This window comes from Rattus norvegicus, chromosome 2, assembly GCF_021556685.1.
Source record: "Rattus norvegicus strain SHRSP/BbbUtx chromosome 2, alternate assembly SHRSP_T2T, whole genome shotgun sequence".
Classification (NCBI taxonomy): Eukaryota; Metazoa; Chordata; class Mammalia; order Rodentia; family Muridae; genus Rattus; species Rattus norvegicus.
The window spans coordinates 195906036-195920129 of record NC_141535.1 but is presented as its reverse complement, the minus strand read 5'-3'; positions in this window follow the sequence as shown (position 1 = coordinate 195920129).

Below are 14094 nucleotides of genomic sequence, written 5' to 3'. Positions count from 1 at the left end.
GAATGATGCCCTTATAAAACCACCATTGATAATCTGTAAAAGCACTTATTTGATTTTAGAGGGAGGATGTGTACTTATGTCACTGTATCATTTCTCATCCTCTTATAAAATGACACTTAAGGCAGGAATGATCTGTTTAGATTTAAATTTCAGGTTACATATCATTATTTTAAAGAAGTCAGGAAGGAACTGAAAATCACATTCATAGTCCAGACCTTAAAGATAGTAAAATACATGGCTCCTCATTTGTTCTTACTGAACTATCTTCTGTCAGCTATTGTTGATTATCTAGAGAAATTCTGTCTAGATAATTGTATACCCCACAATATGCCGAACATTACTGTATTAATTACATACCCATGAACATTTCTACTTGCCAAAGAGTTTAATTCTTCACTGAACACACTTCACAGGTGATTAAAGGTTGTGCCAGCATGAAAGGCCAAACTGAATAGCAGACATAGGCTCATCAATGTACTAACTATAATCATATGCATACTAGTAGCAATATTCAATTTGAGCCATTATATTTATGTGATAAAAATATATACGATACATATGTATATAAGAATGATATAATTATGCTATGATCTAAAGGATTAATAAAATATACTCAAAAAGCAAAGAGTCACAATCACTTAGCACAAGTTAGCAAGTATCCCTATACTTAGAAGTAGCAGAATTCAGTACATTTATCTTCTTATACTTGCCTTTCATTTTTGGAATTATATGCAATTATGTCATTTCTCTCATTCCTATCTCCAAAAACTTTCATGTATCCTTCTTAGCACACCCGAATTCATCGCCTTTTTCCCCTAATACTTATCTTACAGATAAGATAAGAAGATATATATATATATATATATATATATATATGTGTGTGTGTGTGTGTGTATGTGTATGTGTGTGTATATATATATATGTGTGTGTGTGTGTGTGTGTGTGTATGTGTGTGTGTGTGTGTGTGTGTGTGTGTGTGTGTGTGTGTATCCTGCTCAGTTGATATAATTTTGTATGAACCATTTGGTATTTGGCATTCAATAAATAATTGATGTGCTCCTTCCTTAGATAGTATTTTGTCCCATTCTCAGTACTCCTTTTTTGCTTGCAGTACTTTATATAGGACAGAAGTTTTGTGTAGCTTATCCATTCACATTGACATACCATTGCTGTTGCCCTTGTTTAGCATGTGTTTAGTCAGGCATACTGGTGAGATTTTACCAGTGCTGACATTAGAAGATGTAGTATTAAGAAAACTTTCTGATCCTCTGCATCTTCCAACCTTCTGCCCTTTGTCCTATAGTTGTTTTATTCATAGGTTCATTGAGGCTAGCATTCATAAATATGCATTTTGATTGCTTGTCACTTTCAGAAAAAGTTATTCTGTTACAAAGAGCACTTTCCTTGTTATGGTTTGAGGATTACACCTACTTGTTGGTATGAGAAAACATATTTACAGAGTGTTTGGGTGTTATACTGATTTAGTAAGTTTTTGGTTGTAAGTCCTCCAATATCTATGATTTCACTAGCCATTGTCTAGTTTCTACTGAAGACATAATATTCTACCTATTGAAGAGTGCATAAATACAGTGACACAGGGTTTATTACAATCAAGTTATGTGTGTTAGCACTGCATCATAAGAGTTATTGTGCTCTTATGATCCTTGTTGTGCTTCATAAGCATAAAAGTTACAAAGGATATTTAGAGGTTTGGTTCCTTGAAAGCATGAATTGTACCTTCTAATGCCATGTAATACTTCTTCAGAGAAGAGTCAAAGTCCCCTGGGCCATGTGTCTAAAGAACATCAGGGATAGATGGAGGGGATTGGGTGAAAGTTGAGAGAGTGGTGGGGAAAAGAGGAATGAGGAGAGAAGAGAGCAGGGGGAAACAGTACTGGGAGAGACTACTGGATTGTGGCAGATATTACTGGGATGAGAAAGCCAAGACAATGGAAATGGCAAAGAATCTTTGAGCTGACCCTAGCAAAGACTCCTAGCAATGAAGGTTTGGAATTGGAACATACTGTCTTCTATAATCAGGCAAGATTTCCTATGGAATGATTGGGACACCAACTCAGCCATAAAACCTTATATGCACATTTTTCCTACCTACAAGATGTGTAGGGGTAATAAATGAGGGAAAGTTGAACTAATAACTGTTCATGCTTGATACCCATACCATAAAAGGTACCCCCTTACCCCCGTGCAACACTACTATTTTGCTATACTCACAGATAAGGGCCTAGCATAGATGTCATCAGAAAGGCTTCCCCCAGAAACTGATAGCAAGTGACATAGAATTCCATTGCTAAAATATAGTGGATTTTAAGGAATCCTGTGAAAGAGTGGGCAGAAAGAAGGGTTGAAGGAACAAAATGGGTCAAGGAAACCACATGAAAACCTACAGAATCAACTAACCTGTAGGGGCTCATAGAAACAACTGCCAAACAGAGAGCATGCAAAGGATAGTTATAGTTTACACTTGGCAGCTGGATCTTCATGTGGAGCTCCTAAAGTGGGAGAAGACTTTGTGTCTGAGTATATTGCCTGATTTCGGATACTTCTTTCCTACATGGACTGCCTTGTTTAAACTCAAGAGATGAAGATGTTCCTAGTCTTAATGCAATTTGATATTCCAAGATATCCTATTTTAGGAAGAGAAGGAGTGGAGAGGTAGATTTGGGGCAAGGCTAAGGAAAATGGGGAATTAGGACAGGAGGGAAGAGAAGCTGTTGTCAAGATGCAAAAAAAGAATCAATCAAACAAACAAGTAAACAAAACAAACAAACAAATAATTTCCCTGGTGATTAGGAATACAATGAACAATGCTAAGAGAAAATTTCATATCAGAAGTGTTTCCACAAAGAAATTAGAGAGATCTCATACTAGCAATATAAAAACAAACCTGAAAGCTCTAGGGATAAAAAAGAAGAAAAAAACAAACTCACTGAAGAGGAGCAGATGGCAGGAAATAATCAAATTTAGGGCTGAGATCAATCAATTAGAAACAAAGAAAACAATATAAAGAATCAACCATACGAAGAGCTGGTTCTTTGAGAAAATCAACAAGATAGACAAACCCTGAGCCAAACAAAGTAAAACAGAGAGAGAGAGACAGAGAGAGAAGAAAGAGAGAGAGAGAGAGAGAGAGAGAGAGAGAGAGAATTCTATGAAACAAAATCAGAAATAAAAAGAGAGACATAAAAACAGACACTGAGGAAATTCAAAGAATCACTAGTTTGTACTTCAGAAGGCTGTAAATTGGAAAATCTTAACAAAATGGAAGATTTTCTAGATAGATACCACTTATCAAATTTAAATAAGATCAGACAAATTATTCAAACACCCCTATAACACCTAAGAAAATAGAAGTCATTAAAATTCTTCTAACTTGATCATGGTAGATGATTGTTTTGATGTGCTCTTGGATTCGGTTTGCCAGAATTTTATTGAGTATTTTTGCGTCGATATTCATAAGGGAAATTGGTCTGAAGTTATCTTTCTTTGTTGGGTCTTTGTGTGGTTTAGGTATAAGAGTAATTGTGGCTTCATAGAAGGAATTCGGGAGTGATCCATCTGTTTCAATTTTGTGGAATAGTATGGATAATATTGGTATGAGGTCTTCTATGAAGGTTTGATAGAATTCTGCACTAAACCCGTCTGGACCTGGGCTCTTTTTGGTTGGGAGACCTTTAATGACTGCTTCTATTTCCTTAGGAGTTATGGGGTTGTTTAACTGGTTTATCTGTTCCTGATTTAACTTCGGTACCTGGTATCTGTCTAGGAAATTGTCCATTTCCTGAAGATTTTCAAGTTTTGTTGAATATAGGCTTTTATAGTAAGATCTGATGATTTTTTGAATTTCCTCTGAATCTGTTGTTATGTCTCCCTTTTCATTTCTGATTTTGTTAATTTGGACACACTCTCTGTGTCCTCTCGTTAGTCTGGCTAAGGGTTTATCTATCTTGTTGATTTTCTCAAAGAACCAACTTTTGGTTCTGTTGATACTTTCTATGGTCCTTTTTGTTTCTACTTGGTTGATTTCAGCTCTGAGTTTGATTATTTCCTGCCTTCTACTCCTCCTGGGTGTATTTGCTTCTTTTTGTTCTAGAGCTTTTAGGTGTGCTGTCAAGCTGCTGACATATGCTCTTTCCTGTTTCTTTCTGCAGGCACTCAGCGCTATGAGTTTTCCTCTTAGCACAGCTTTCCTTGTGTCCCATAAGTTTGGGTATGTTGTACCTTCATTTTCATTAAATTCTAAAAAGTCTTTAATTTCTTTCTTTATTTCTTCCTTGACCAGGTTATCATTGAGTAGAGCATTGTTCAATTTCCACGTATATGTGGGCATTCTTCCCTTATTGTTATTGAAGACCAGTTTTAGGCCGTGGTGGTCTGATAGCACGCATGGGATTATTTCTATCTTTCTGTACCTGTTGAGGCCCGTTTTTGGACCAATTATATGGTCAATTTTGGAGAAAGTACCATGAGGAGCTGAGAAGAAGGTATATCCTTTTGCTTTAGGATAGAATGTTCTATAAATATCCGTTAAGTCCATTTGGCTCATTACTTCTCTTAGTCTGTCTACATCTCTGTTTAATTTCTGTTTCCATGATCTGTCCATTGATGAGAGCGGGGTGTTGAAATCTCCCACTATTATTGTGTGAGGTGCAATGTGTGTTTTGAGCTTTAGTAAGGTTTCTTTTACATATGTAGGTGCCCTTGTATTTGGGGCATAGATATTTAGGATTGAGAGTTCATCTTGGTGGATTTTTCCTTTGATGAATATGAAGTGTCCTTCCTTATCTTTTTTGATGACTTTTAATTGAAAATTGATTTTATTTGATATTAGAATGGCTACTCCAGCTTGCTTCTTCTGACCATTTGCTTGGAAAGTTGTTTTCCAGCCTTTCACTCTGAGGTAGTGTCTGTCTTTGTCTCTGAGGTGTGTTTCCTGTAGGCAGCAGAATGCAGGGTCCTCGTTGCGTATCCAGTTTGTTAATCTATGTCTTTTATTGGGGAGTTGAGGCCATTGATGTTGAGAGATATTAAGGAATAGTGATTATTGCTTCCTGTTATATTCATATTTGGATGTGAGGTTATGTTTGTGTGCTTTTCTTCTCTTTGTTTTGTTGACAAGACGATTAGTTTCTTGCTTCTTCTAAGGTATAGCTTGCCTCCTTATGTTGGGGTTTACTGTTTATTATCCTTTGTAGTGCTGGATTTGTAGAAAGATATTGTGTAAATTTGGTTTTGTCACGGAATAGCTTGGTTTCTCCATCTATGTTAATTGAGAGTTTTGCAGGATACAGTAACCTGGGCTGGCATTTGTGTTCTCTTAGGGTCTGTATGACATCTGTCCAGGATCTTCTGGCCTTCATACTTTCTGGCCAAAAGTCTGGTGTGAATCTGATTGGTCTGCCTTTATATCTTACTTGACCTTTTTCCCTTACTGCTTTTAATATTCTTTCTTTATTTTGTGCGTTTGGTGTTTTGACTATTATGTGACAGGAGGTGTTTCTTTTCTGGTCCAAACCGAATCCAAGAACACATCAAAATAATCATCCACCATGATCAAGTAGGCTTCATCCCAGGCATGCAGGGATGGTTTAATATACGGAAAACCATCAACGTGATCCATTATATAAACTAACTGAAAGAACAAAACCACATGATCATTTCATTAGATGCTGAGAAAGCATTTGACAAAATTCAACACCCCTTCATGATAAAAGTCCTGGAAAGAATAGGAATTCAAGGCCCATACCTAAACATAGTAAAAGCCATATACAGCAAACCAGTTGCTAACATTAAACTAAATGGAGAGAAACTTGAAGCAATCCCACTAAAATCAGGGACTAGACAAGGCTGCCCACTCTCTCCCTACTTATTCAATATAGTTCTTGAAGTTCTAGCCAGAGCAATCAGACAACAAAAGGAGATCAAAGGGATACAGATCGGAAAAGAAGAGGTCAAAATATCACTATTTGCAGATGACATGATAGTATATTTAAGTGATCCCAAAAGTTCCACCAGAGAACTACTAAAGCTGATAAATAAATTCAGCAAAGTGGCTGGGTATAAAATTAACTCAAATAAATCAGTTGCCTTCCTCTATACAAAAGAGAAACAAGCCGAGAAAGAAATTAGGGAAACGACACCCTTCATAATAGACCCAAATAATATGAAGTACCTCGGTGTGACTTTAACCAAGCAAGTAAAAGATCTGTACAATAAGAACTTCAAGACACTGAGGAAAGAAATTGAAGAAGACCTCGGAAGATGGAAAGATCTCCCATGCTCATGGATTGGCAGGATTAATATAGTAAAAATGGCCATTTTACCAAAAGCAATCTACAGATTCAATGCAATCCCCATCAAAATACCAATCCAATTCTTCAAAGAGTTAGTCAGAACAATTTGCAAATTCATCTGGAATAACAAAAAACCCAGGATAGCTAAAGCTATCCTCAACAATAAAAGGACTTCAGGGGGAATCACTATCCCTGAACTCAAGCAGTATTACAGAGCAATAGTGATAAAAACTGCATGGTATTGGTACAGAGACAGACAGATAGACCAATGGAATAGAATTGAAGACCCAGAAATGAACCCACACACCTATGGTCACTTGATTTTTGACAAAGGAGCCAAAACCATCCAATGGAAAAAAGATAGCATTTTCAGCAAATGGTGCTGGTTCAACTGGAGGGCAACATGTAGAAGAATGCAGATCGATCCATGCTTTTCACCCTGTACAAAGCTTAAGTCCAAGTGGATCAAGGACCTCCACATCAAACCAGACACACTCAAACTAATAGAAGAAAAACTAGGGAAGCATCTGGAACACATGGGCACTGGAAAAAATTTCCTGAACAAAACACCAATGGCTTATGCTCTAAGATCAAGAATCGACAAATGGGATCTCATAAAACTGGAAAGCTTCTGTAAGGCAAAGGACACTGTGGTTAGGACAAAACGGCAACCAACAGATTGGGAAAAGATCTTTACCAATCCTACAACAGATAGAGGCCTTTTATCCAAAATATACAAAGAACTCAAGAAGTTAGACCGCCGGGAAACAAATAACCCTATTAAAAATTGGGGTTCAGAGCTAAACAAAGAATGCACAGCTGAGGAATGCCGAATGGCTGAGAAACACCTAAAGAAATGTTCAACATCTTTAGTCATAAGGGAAATGCAAATCAAAACAACCCTGAGATTTCACCTCACACCAGTGAGAATGGCTAAGATCAAAAACTCAGGGGACAGCAGATGTTGGCGAGGATGTGGAGAAAGAGGAACACTCCTCCATTGTTGGTGGGATTGCATACTGGTACAACCATTCTGGAAATCAGTCTGGAGGATCCTCAGAAAATTGGACATTGAACTGCCTGAGGATCCAGCTATACCTCTCTTGGGCATATACCCAAAAGATGCCCCAACATATAAAAAAGACACATGCTCCACTATGTTCATTGCAGCCTTATTTATAATAGCCAGAAGCTGGAAAGAACCCAGATGCCCTTCAACAGAGGAATGGATACAGAAAATGTGGTACATCTACACAATGGAATATTACTCAGCTATCAAAAACAACGACTTTATGAAATTCGTAGGCAAATGGTTGGAACTGGAAAATATCATCCTGAGTGAGCTAACCCAATCACAGAAAGACATACATGGTATGCACTCATTGATAAGTGGCTATTAGCCCAAATGCTTGAATTACCCTAGATGCCTAGAACAAATGAAACTCAAGACGGATGATCAAAATGTGAATGCTTCACTCCTTCTTTAAAAGGGGAACAAGAATACCCTTGGCAGGGAAGAGAGAGGCAAAGATTAAAACAGAGACTGAAGGAACACCCATTCAGAGCCTGCCCCACATGTGGCCCATACATATACAGCCACCCAATTAGACAAGATGGATGAAGCAAAGAAGTGCAGACCGACAGGAGCCGGATGTAGATCGCTCCTGAGAGACAGAGCCAGAATACAGCAAATACAGAGGCGAATGCCAGCAGCAAACCACTGAACTGAGAATAGGTCCCCTATTGAAGGAATCAGAGAAAGAACTGGAAGATCTTGAAGGGGCTCGAGACCCCAAAAGTACAACAATGCCAAGCAACCAGAGCTTCCAGGGACTAAGCCACTACCTAAAGACTATACATGGACTGACCCTGGACTCTGACCCCATAGGTAGCAATGAATATCCTAGTAAGAGCACCAGTGGAAGGGGAAGCCCTGGGTCCTGCTAAGACTGAACCCCCAGTGAACTAGTCTATGGGGGGAGGGCGGCAATGGGGGGAGGGTTGGGAGAGGAACACCCATAAGGAAGGGGAGCGGGGAGGGGGATGTTTGCCCGGAAACTGGGAAAGGGAATAACACTCGAAATGTATATAAGAAATACTCAAGTTAATAAAAAAAAAAGAAAGAGAAAAGGAGGGGGATATGGAGGGTTTGGAGGGAGGAAAAGTGAAGGGGAAATTATGCAATTATATTACAATATGAAAAATTAAATAAATAATAAACATGGCTATGTAAAAAAAAATGATCATTTTCACTATGGTAATCCTACTGATCCATGAGCATGGAAGGGATTTGTGAGGCAGGGTTCCAAGGCAGTCTTGGAGCCCTGCAGACCTCTGAAGGAAGACAGGATGCTCTTCGGTTGCCCCAAAGCTTTTTCAACACCCAAGGATGAACACTGAGCAAGACAATAGAAGTAGGGGACCTCACATAACTTTCCTTTGCTGGCTATGCCTTCAGGCAAACCTGATTGGGTAAGGATTGTAGGAGCAAGTTTCCAAGCTGCTCAGTCTTGGGGTCTCACAGGCCTCTGTGGAGAAGCAGGATGCTCTTGGGATTTCACATGTCTCCTCGGATCATGCACATGTCCAGAGATAAAATGATGTAGTACATACTTCTTGGATAACATTTAGTCTGTATTTATTCTATGAAAACTGCATAAATAAAGAAGCAACCTAATTGTTTCTCAGTCAGAGATGCAAGATTCCCAGGCCACCAAGCCTGACTCACTGCTCACTGGCTGAATCCTAATCTACTCTCAGGAACCAGTCAACCAACAGGGCAGGATCCCAGCTACAGAAATACAGGTGGCCCCTGTGGCAGCTCAGGACCAGTCACATTAGCATAATTTCTTGGAGGCAACACGGACCATTGACACCATCATGGCTCCTGGCCACAGCATTGATAATGGAGGTCAACATGATCTCAGGTGAGGCAGAGGCCACTCATATCCACAAAGTCCCCAGTGGCACCACTGCCAACACACATAACCATGGTTTTAGGCAAAATTATAAATTTAACCAGAACCTTGTTTCAGTTCACTACTCAGGTGTGATTTCTGTAACAGGTACTAAAGTAAATACTTCATAGTATTCATAAAGTGCTTAATATTGAAACTATGCAGTGGCTGGGTAAGTATCAACTGGGTAGAGTGGCATTGAAAATAATCTGTCTCTGATTATGTAGCTCCATGGAAAAGCATCATGTCAAATATGAAATTTGTGAATAATCCTTTTACAAAGATATCGTAGAAAAATACATTTTAAGAAATTCTCTAGTCTTTGCTAATTATGCTACTGAGATTTGTGCGCAATAACCTCAGTACTGTATATTAAGCCAATTTCCAAATCATGGAGTCCACGTCAATATTTATTCAGTGCTTCTTTTTTCATACATATACTTCACATTCTGTTTTCTTATGATTCCAAATTCACTCTGTTGTTATTTGTAATCTCAACTAATAAATTCACACTCATATTATCCTTTAAGTCATAAAATCTGGGATGTTTTCTCATATAAATTCATACTTCATTCTTACTGGATTTTATCTCCATATAACACCTTCATTTCTTCTGTGTAAAATGATTATTATTCTCTGATCTCCTGTTTTCTTATTTCTTTCAGAGCTTCCTTCTGCATTTTTGGCTGCTCAGTCTACTTGTATTTTGTTAATGTCACAGTAATCAATCAGAAGCCCAATTTAGTCATGTTTCTCCACTACACGAAATCTTTAAAAATTTCCAGAGAGATGTTATTTATTTAAGTAAATTTAAAGCTGCCACATGATTAGAACTTGACCTCTTTGTAAAATAGCATGTCTCACAAGGTCACTGATTTCTGTCTCTTCGTTTTTACATACCCACCCTTTCCTAATTTGATGAAAAGAATCTGTTATTTCAAGAGTGAGAACTAGCATCATTTACTCTCATGGATAGTGTTGTGTCAACTTGACACATTCTAGAATTTTCTGAAAGGTGGGAATTTCCTTTGCCTCCATAAGATTCAGATGAGGGATATTTTACCATTTAGTGGTTGATGGGGAAGTACACAGTCTGCTGGGGTTTGTGCCAGCCCAAGTCTGGTAGTCTTGGGTACTAAGAAACCTTGATGAGTAACCTATGGAGAGCAAGGCAACATGCAGCACCCTTCCATAGCTTTACCTTCAATTCCTGTTCAATCATGGTTCCTGCCATGATTAAGTTTATGTCCTGAGATCCTTCTATCATCAATAGTAATAAGAGAGTGTACCCAAATAAACCCTTTCCTTCTGAAGTTACTATGGTCCTGGTGAAACATCACAGCAATAGTGACTCTAAGACATTTATTAAGAAGTTCTTTCTAATTTTTCTTCAAACACAATTAGTTACACATTTTAAGTTCTTTTGCACTCTGTTGACTTTTAGCATGGCAGTTATTTAGATGTGCCCCAAGGAAAAGATCTTTACTAACTACATCTGATAGAGGGCTAACAACCAAAATATAGAAAGAACTCAAGATTTTAGAATCCAGAGAACAAAATAACCATATGAAAAAAATTAATACAGAACTAAACAAAGAATTCCCAACTAAGAAATTTTGAATGGTTGAGATGAACCTTATTTGTAGGCAAATGGTTGGAACTGGAAAATATCATCCTGAGTGAGGTAACCCAATCACAGAAAAACACACATGGTATGCACTCATTGATAAGTGGCTATTAGCCCAAATGCTTGAATTACCCTAGATGCCTAGAACAAATGAAACTCAAGACGGATGATCAAAATGTGAATGCTTCACTCCTACTTTAAAAGGGGAACAAGAATATCATTGGCAGGGAATAGAGAGGAAAAGATTAAAACAGAGACAGAAGGAACACCCATTTAGAGCCTGCCCCACATGTGGCCCATACATATACAGCCATCCAATTAGACAAGATGGATGAAGCAAAGTAGTGCAGGCCGACAGGAGCCAGATGTAGATCGCTCCTGAGAGACACAGCCAGAATACAGCAAACACAGAGGCGAATGCCAGCAGCAAACCATTAAACTGAGAATAGGACCCCCGTTGAAGGAATCAGAGAAAGAACTGGAAGAGCTTGAAGGGGCTCGAGACCCCATATGTACAACAATGCCAAGCAACCAGAGCTTCCAGGGACTAAGCCACTACCTAAAGACTATACATGGACTGACCCTGGACTCTGACCTCATAGGTAGCAGTAAGAGCACCAGTGGAAGGGGAAGCCCTGGGTCCTGCTAAGACTGAACCCCCAGTGAACTAGATTGTTGGGGGAGGGCGGCAATGGGGGGAGGATGGGGAAGGGAACACCCATACAGAAGGGGAGGGGGGGAGGGGGATGTTTCCCCGAAACCGGGAAAGGGAATAACACTTGAAATGTATATAAGAAATACTCAAGTTAATAAAAAAAAAGAAATGTCCAACATCCTTAGTCATAGGGAAATGCAAATAAAAACAACACTGAGATCCCACCTCACACCAGTCAAAATGGCTAAGATAAGAAACTCAGGTGATAGCAGATGCTAGTGAGCATGCGGAAAAGCAGGGACAATCCTCCATTGTTAGTGGGATTTCAGTCTGGTACAATGACTCTAGAAATCAGTCTGGAGGTTCCTCAGAAAATTGGATATAATACTATCCGAGGACCCAGTCATACCACTCCTGGTCATATACCCTAATGATGCTCCAACATACAACAAGGACACATGCTCCACCATGTTCGTGGCAGCCTTATTTATAATAGCCAGAAGCTGGAAAGGACCCAGATATCACTCAAAAGAAGAATGGATACAGAAAACGTGGTACATGTACACAATGGGGTACTACTCAGCTATTAAAACAATGACTTCATGAAATTCTTAGGCAAATAGATGGAGCTAGAAAATATCTCCTGAATATGGTAACCCAATCGCCCCCCCAAAAAAAACCCACGCATATTAAGCACTCACTGATTAGTAGGTATTAGCTCAAAGTTCAGATTACCCAATATACAATGCACAGACCACATAAACCTCAAGAAAAACGACAACCAAAATGCAGATGCTTCAGTCCCTCTTAGAAGGGGGAACAAAAATATTCATAGGAGCAAATATGGAATCAAATTTGGAGCAGAGACTGAAGGAATGGCCACCCAGAAACTGCCCCACCTGGTGATCCATCTTATATACAGTCACCAAACCCAGATACTATTGCAGATTCCAAGAAATCCATGCTGACGGGAGCCTGTTATACCTGTCTCCTGAGAGGCTTTCCTAGAACCTACCAGAGTCAGATGCTTGCAGGCAACTATTGATTGAGAATGGTGTCCCTAATGGAGGACTTAGAGACAGGACTGAAGGATCTGAAGTCCCCTAGAGCTTGAGGGACTAAACCACCAATCAAAGAGTACACATGTAGCAACCTGTGTCCCCTGCTGCATTTGTAACAGAATATGGCCTTGTTGGGCATCAATGGGAGGAGAGGCCCTGGGCCCTGTGAAGGCTTGATGCCCCAGTATAGGGGCATGCCAGGGCAGGGAGTTTATAGGGAGTGGGTCGTTTGTTGGGGAGCACCCTCATAGAAGCAGAGGAGGGGGTGGGGTAGGGGTTTCCAGAGGGGAAACCAGGAGAGGGGATAGCATTTGAAATGTAAATAAAGAAAGAATCCAATAAGAGTAAAGATAAAGACTACTGTGCTCCACGCAATATTTGGCTGTGGGTCTGTCCATCTGTTTCTGGTAGATGCTGGGTGAAGCGTCTCAGAGGTCAGTTATGAAAGGCTTCTGTCTGCAAACATAACAGGCATCATTAATACTTCAAAGATTGGTTCTTGACCATAGGATGGATCGAAATTTTGGCCAGTAATTGGTTGCCATTCCCTAGGTCTGTGCTCCACCTTCGTTCCTCCTCCTCTTCCTCCTCCTCCTCCTCCTCCTCCTCCTCCTCCTCCTCCTCTTCCTCCTCCTCCTTTTCCTCCTCCTCCTCTTCTTCTTCTACTTTTCTTCTTTTCATTTCTTTTTAATGGGATTTTTTTCATTTATTTACATTTCCTTTTACCTGTTTCCGAGCCACAAATTCCCCATACAATCCCCACTCACCCCTCTTCTATGAGGGTGTTCCCCAACCCATAAGCCCACCCGTTCCTACCTACTTGTCCTGGTTTTCCCCTACACGGGGGCGGGGATCTACTCTTGGCAAGACCAAGGGTATTGGTGCCCAACAAGGCTACATATACAACTAGAGCCATGGGTTGTCTGTCTAATTTTTGGATGATTGTTTAGTCCCTGGGAGTTCTGGTTGGTTATTTTAGTTGTTGTTAAGGGGCTACAAACCCTTTCAGCTCCTTCATTCCTTTCTGTAACTCCTCTGATGGGGTCCCCATTCTCAGTTCAATGCTTGGCTGCTAGCATTCACCTCTGTATTTGTTACGCTCAGGCAGATCCTCTTAGGAGATAGCTCTATCAGTCTCCTATCAGCATGCACTTCTTGGCATCAGCAGTATTGTATGGGTTTGGTTGTTATATGTATATGGGCTGGATCCCCATGTTGGGTAGTCTCTCAATGGCCATTCCCTCAGTCTCTGCTTCAAACTTTGTCTCCACATCTCCTCCTATGAATATTTTTGTTCCCCCTTCAAAGAAGGACTGAAACATCCACATTTTGTTCATCTGTCTTCTTGAGCTTCGTGTGGTCTGTGGATTGTATATTGAGTAATCTTAGCTTTTGGGTAATGTATATTTATCACTAACTGCATACCAAAGTTTTTTTGTGATTGGACTGCATGACTCCTCTTCCATAGGTCCTGAGTTCAATT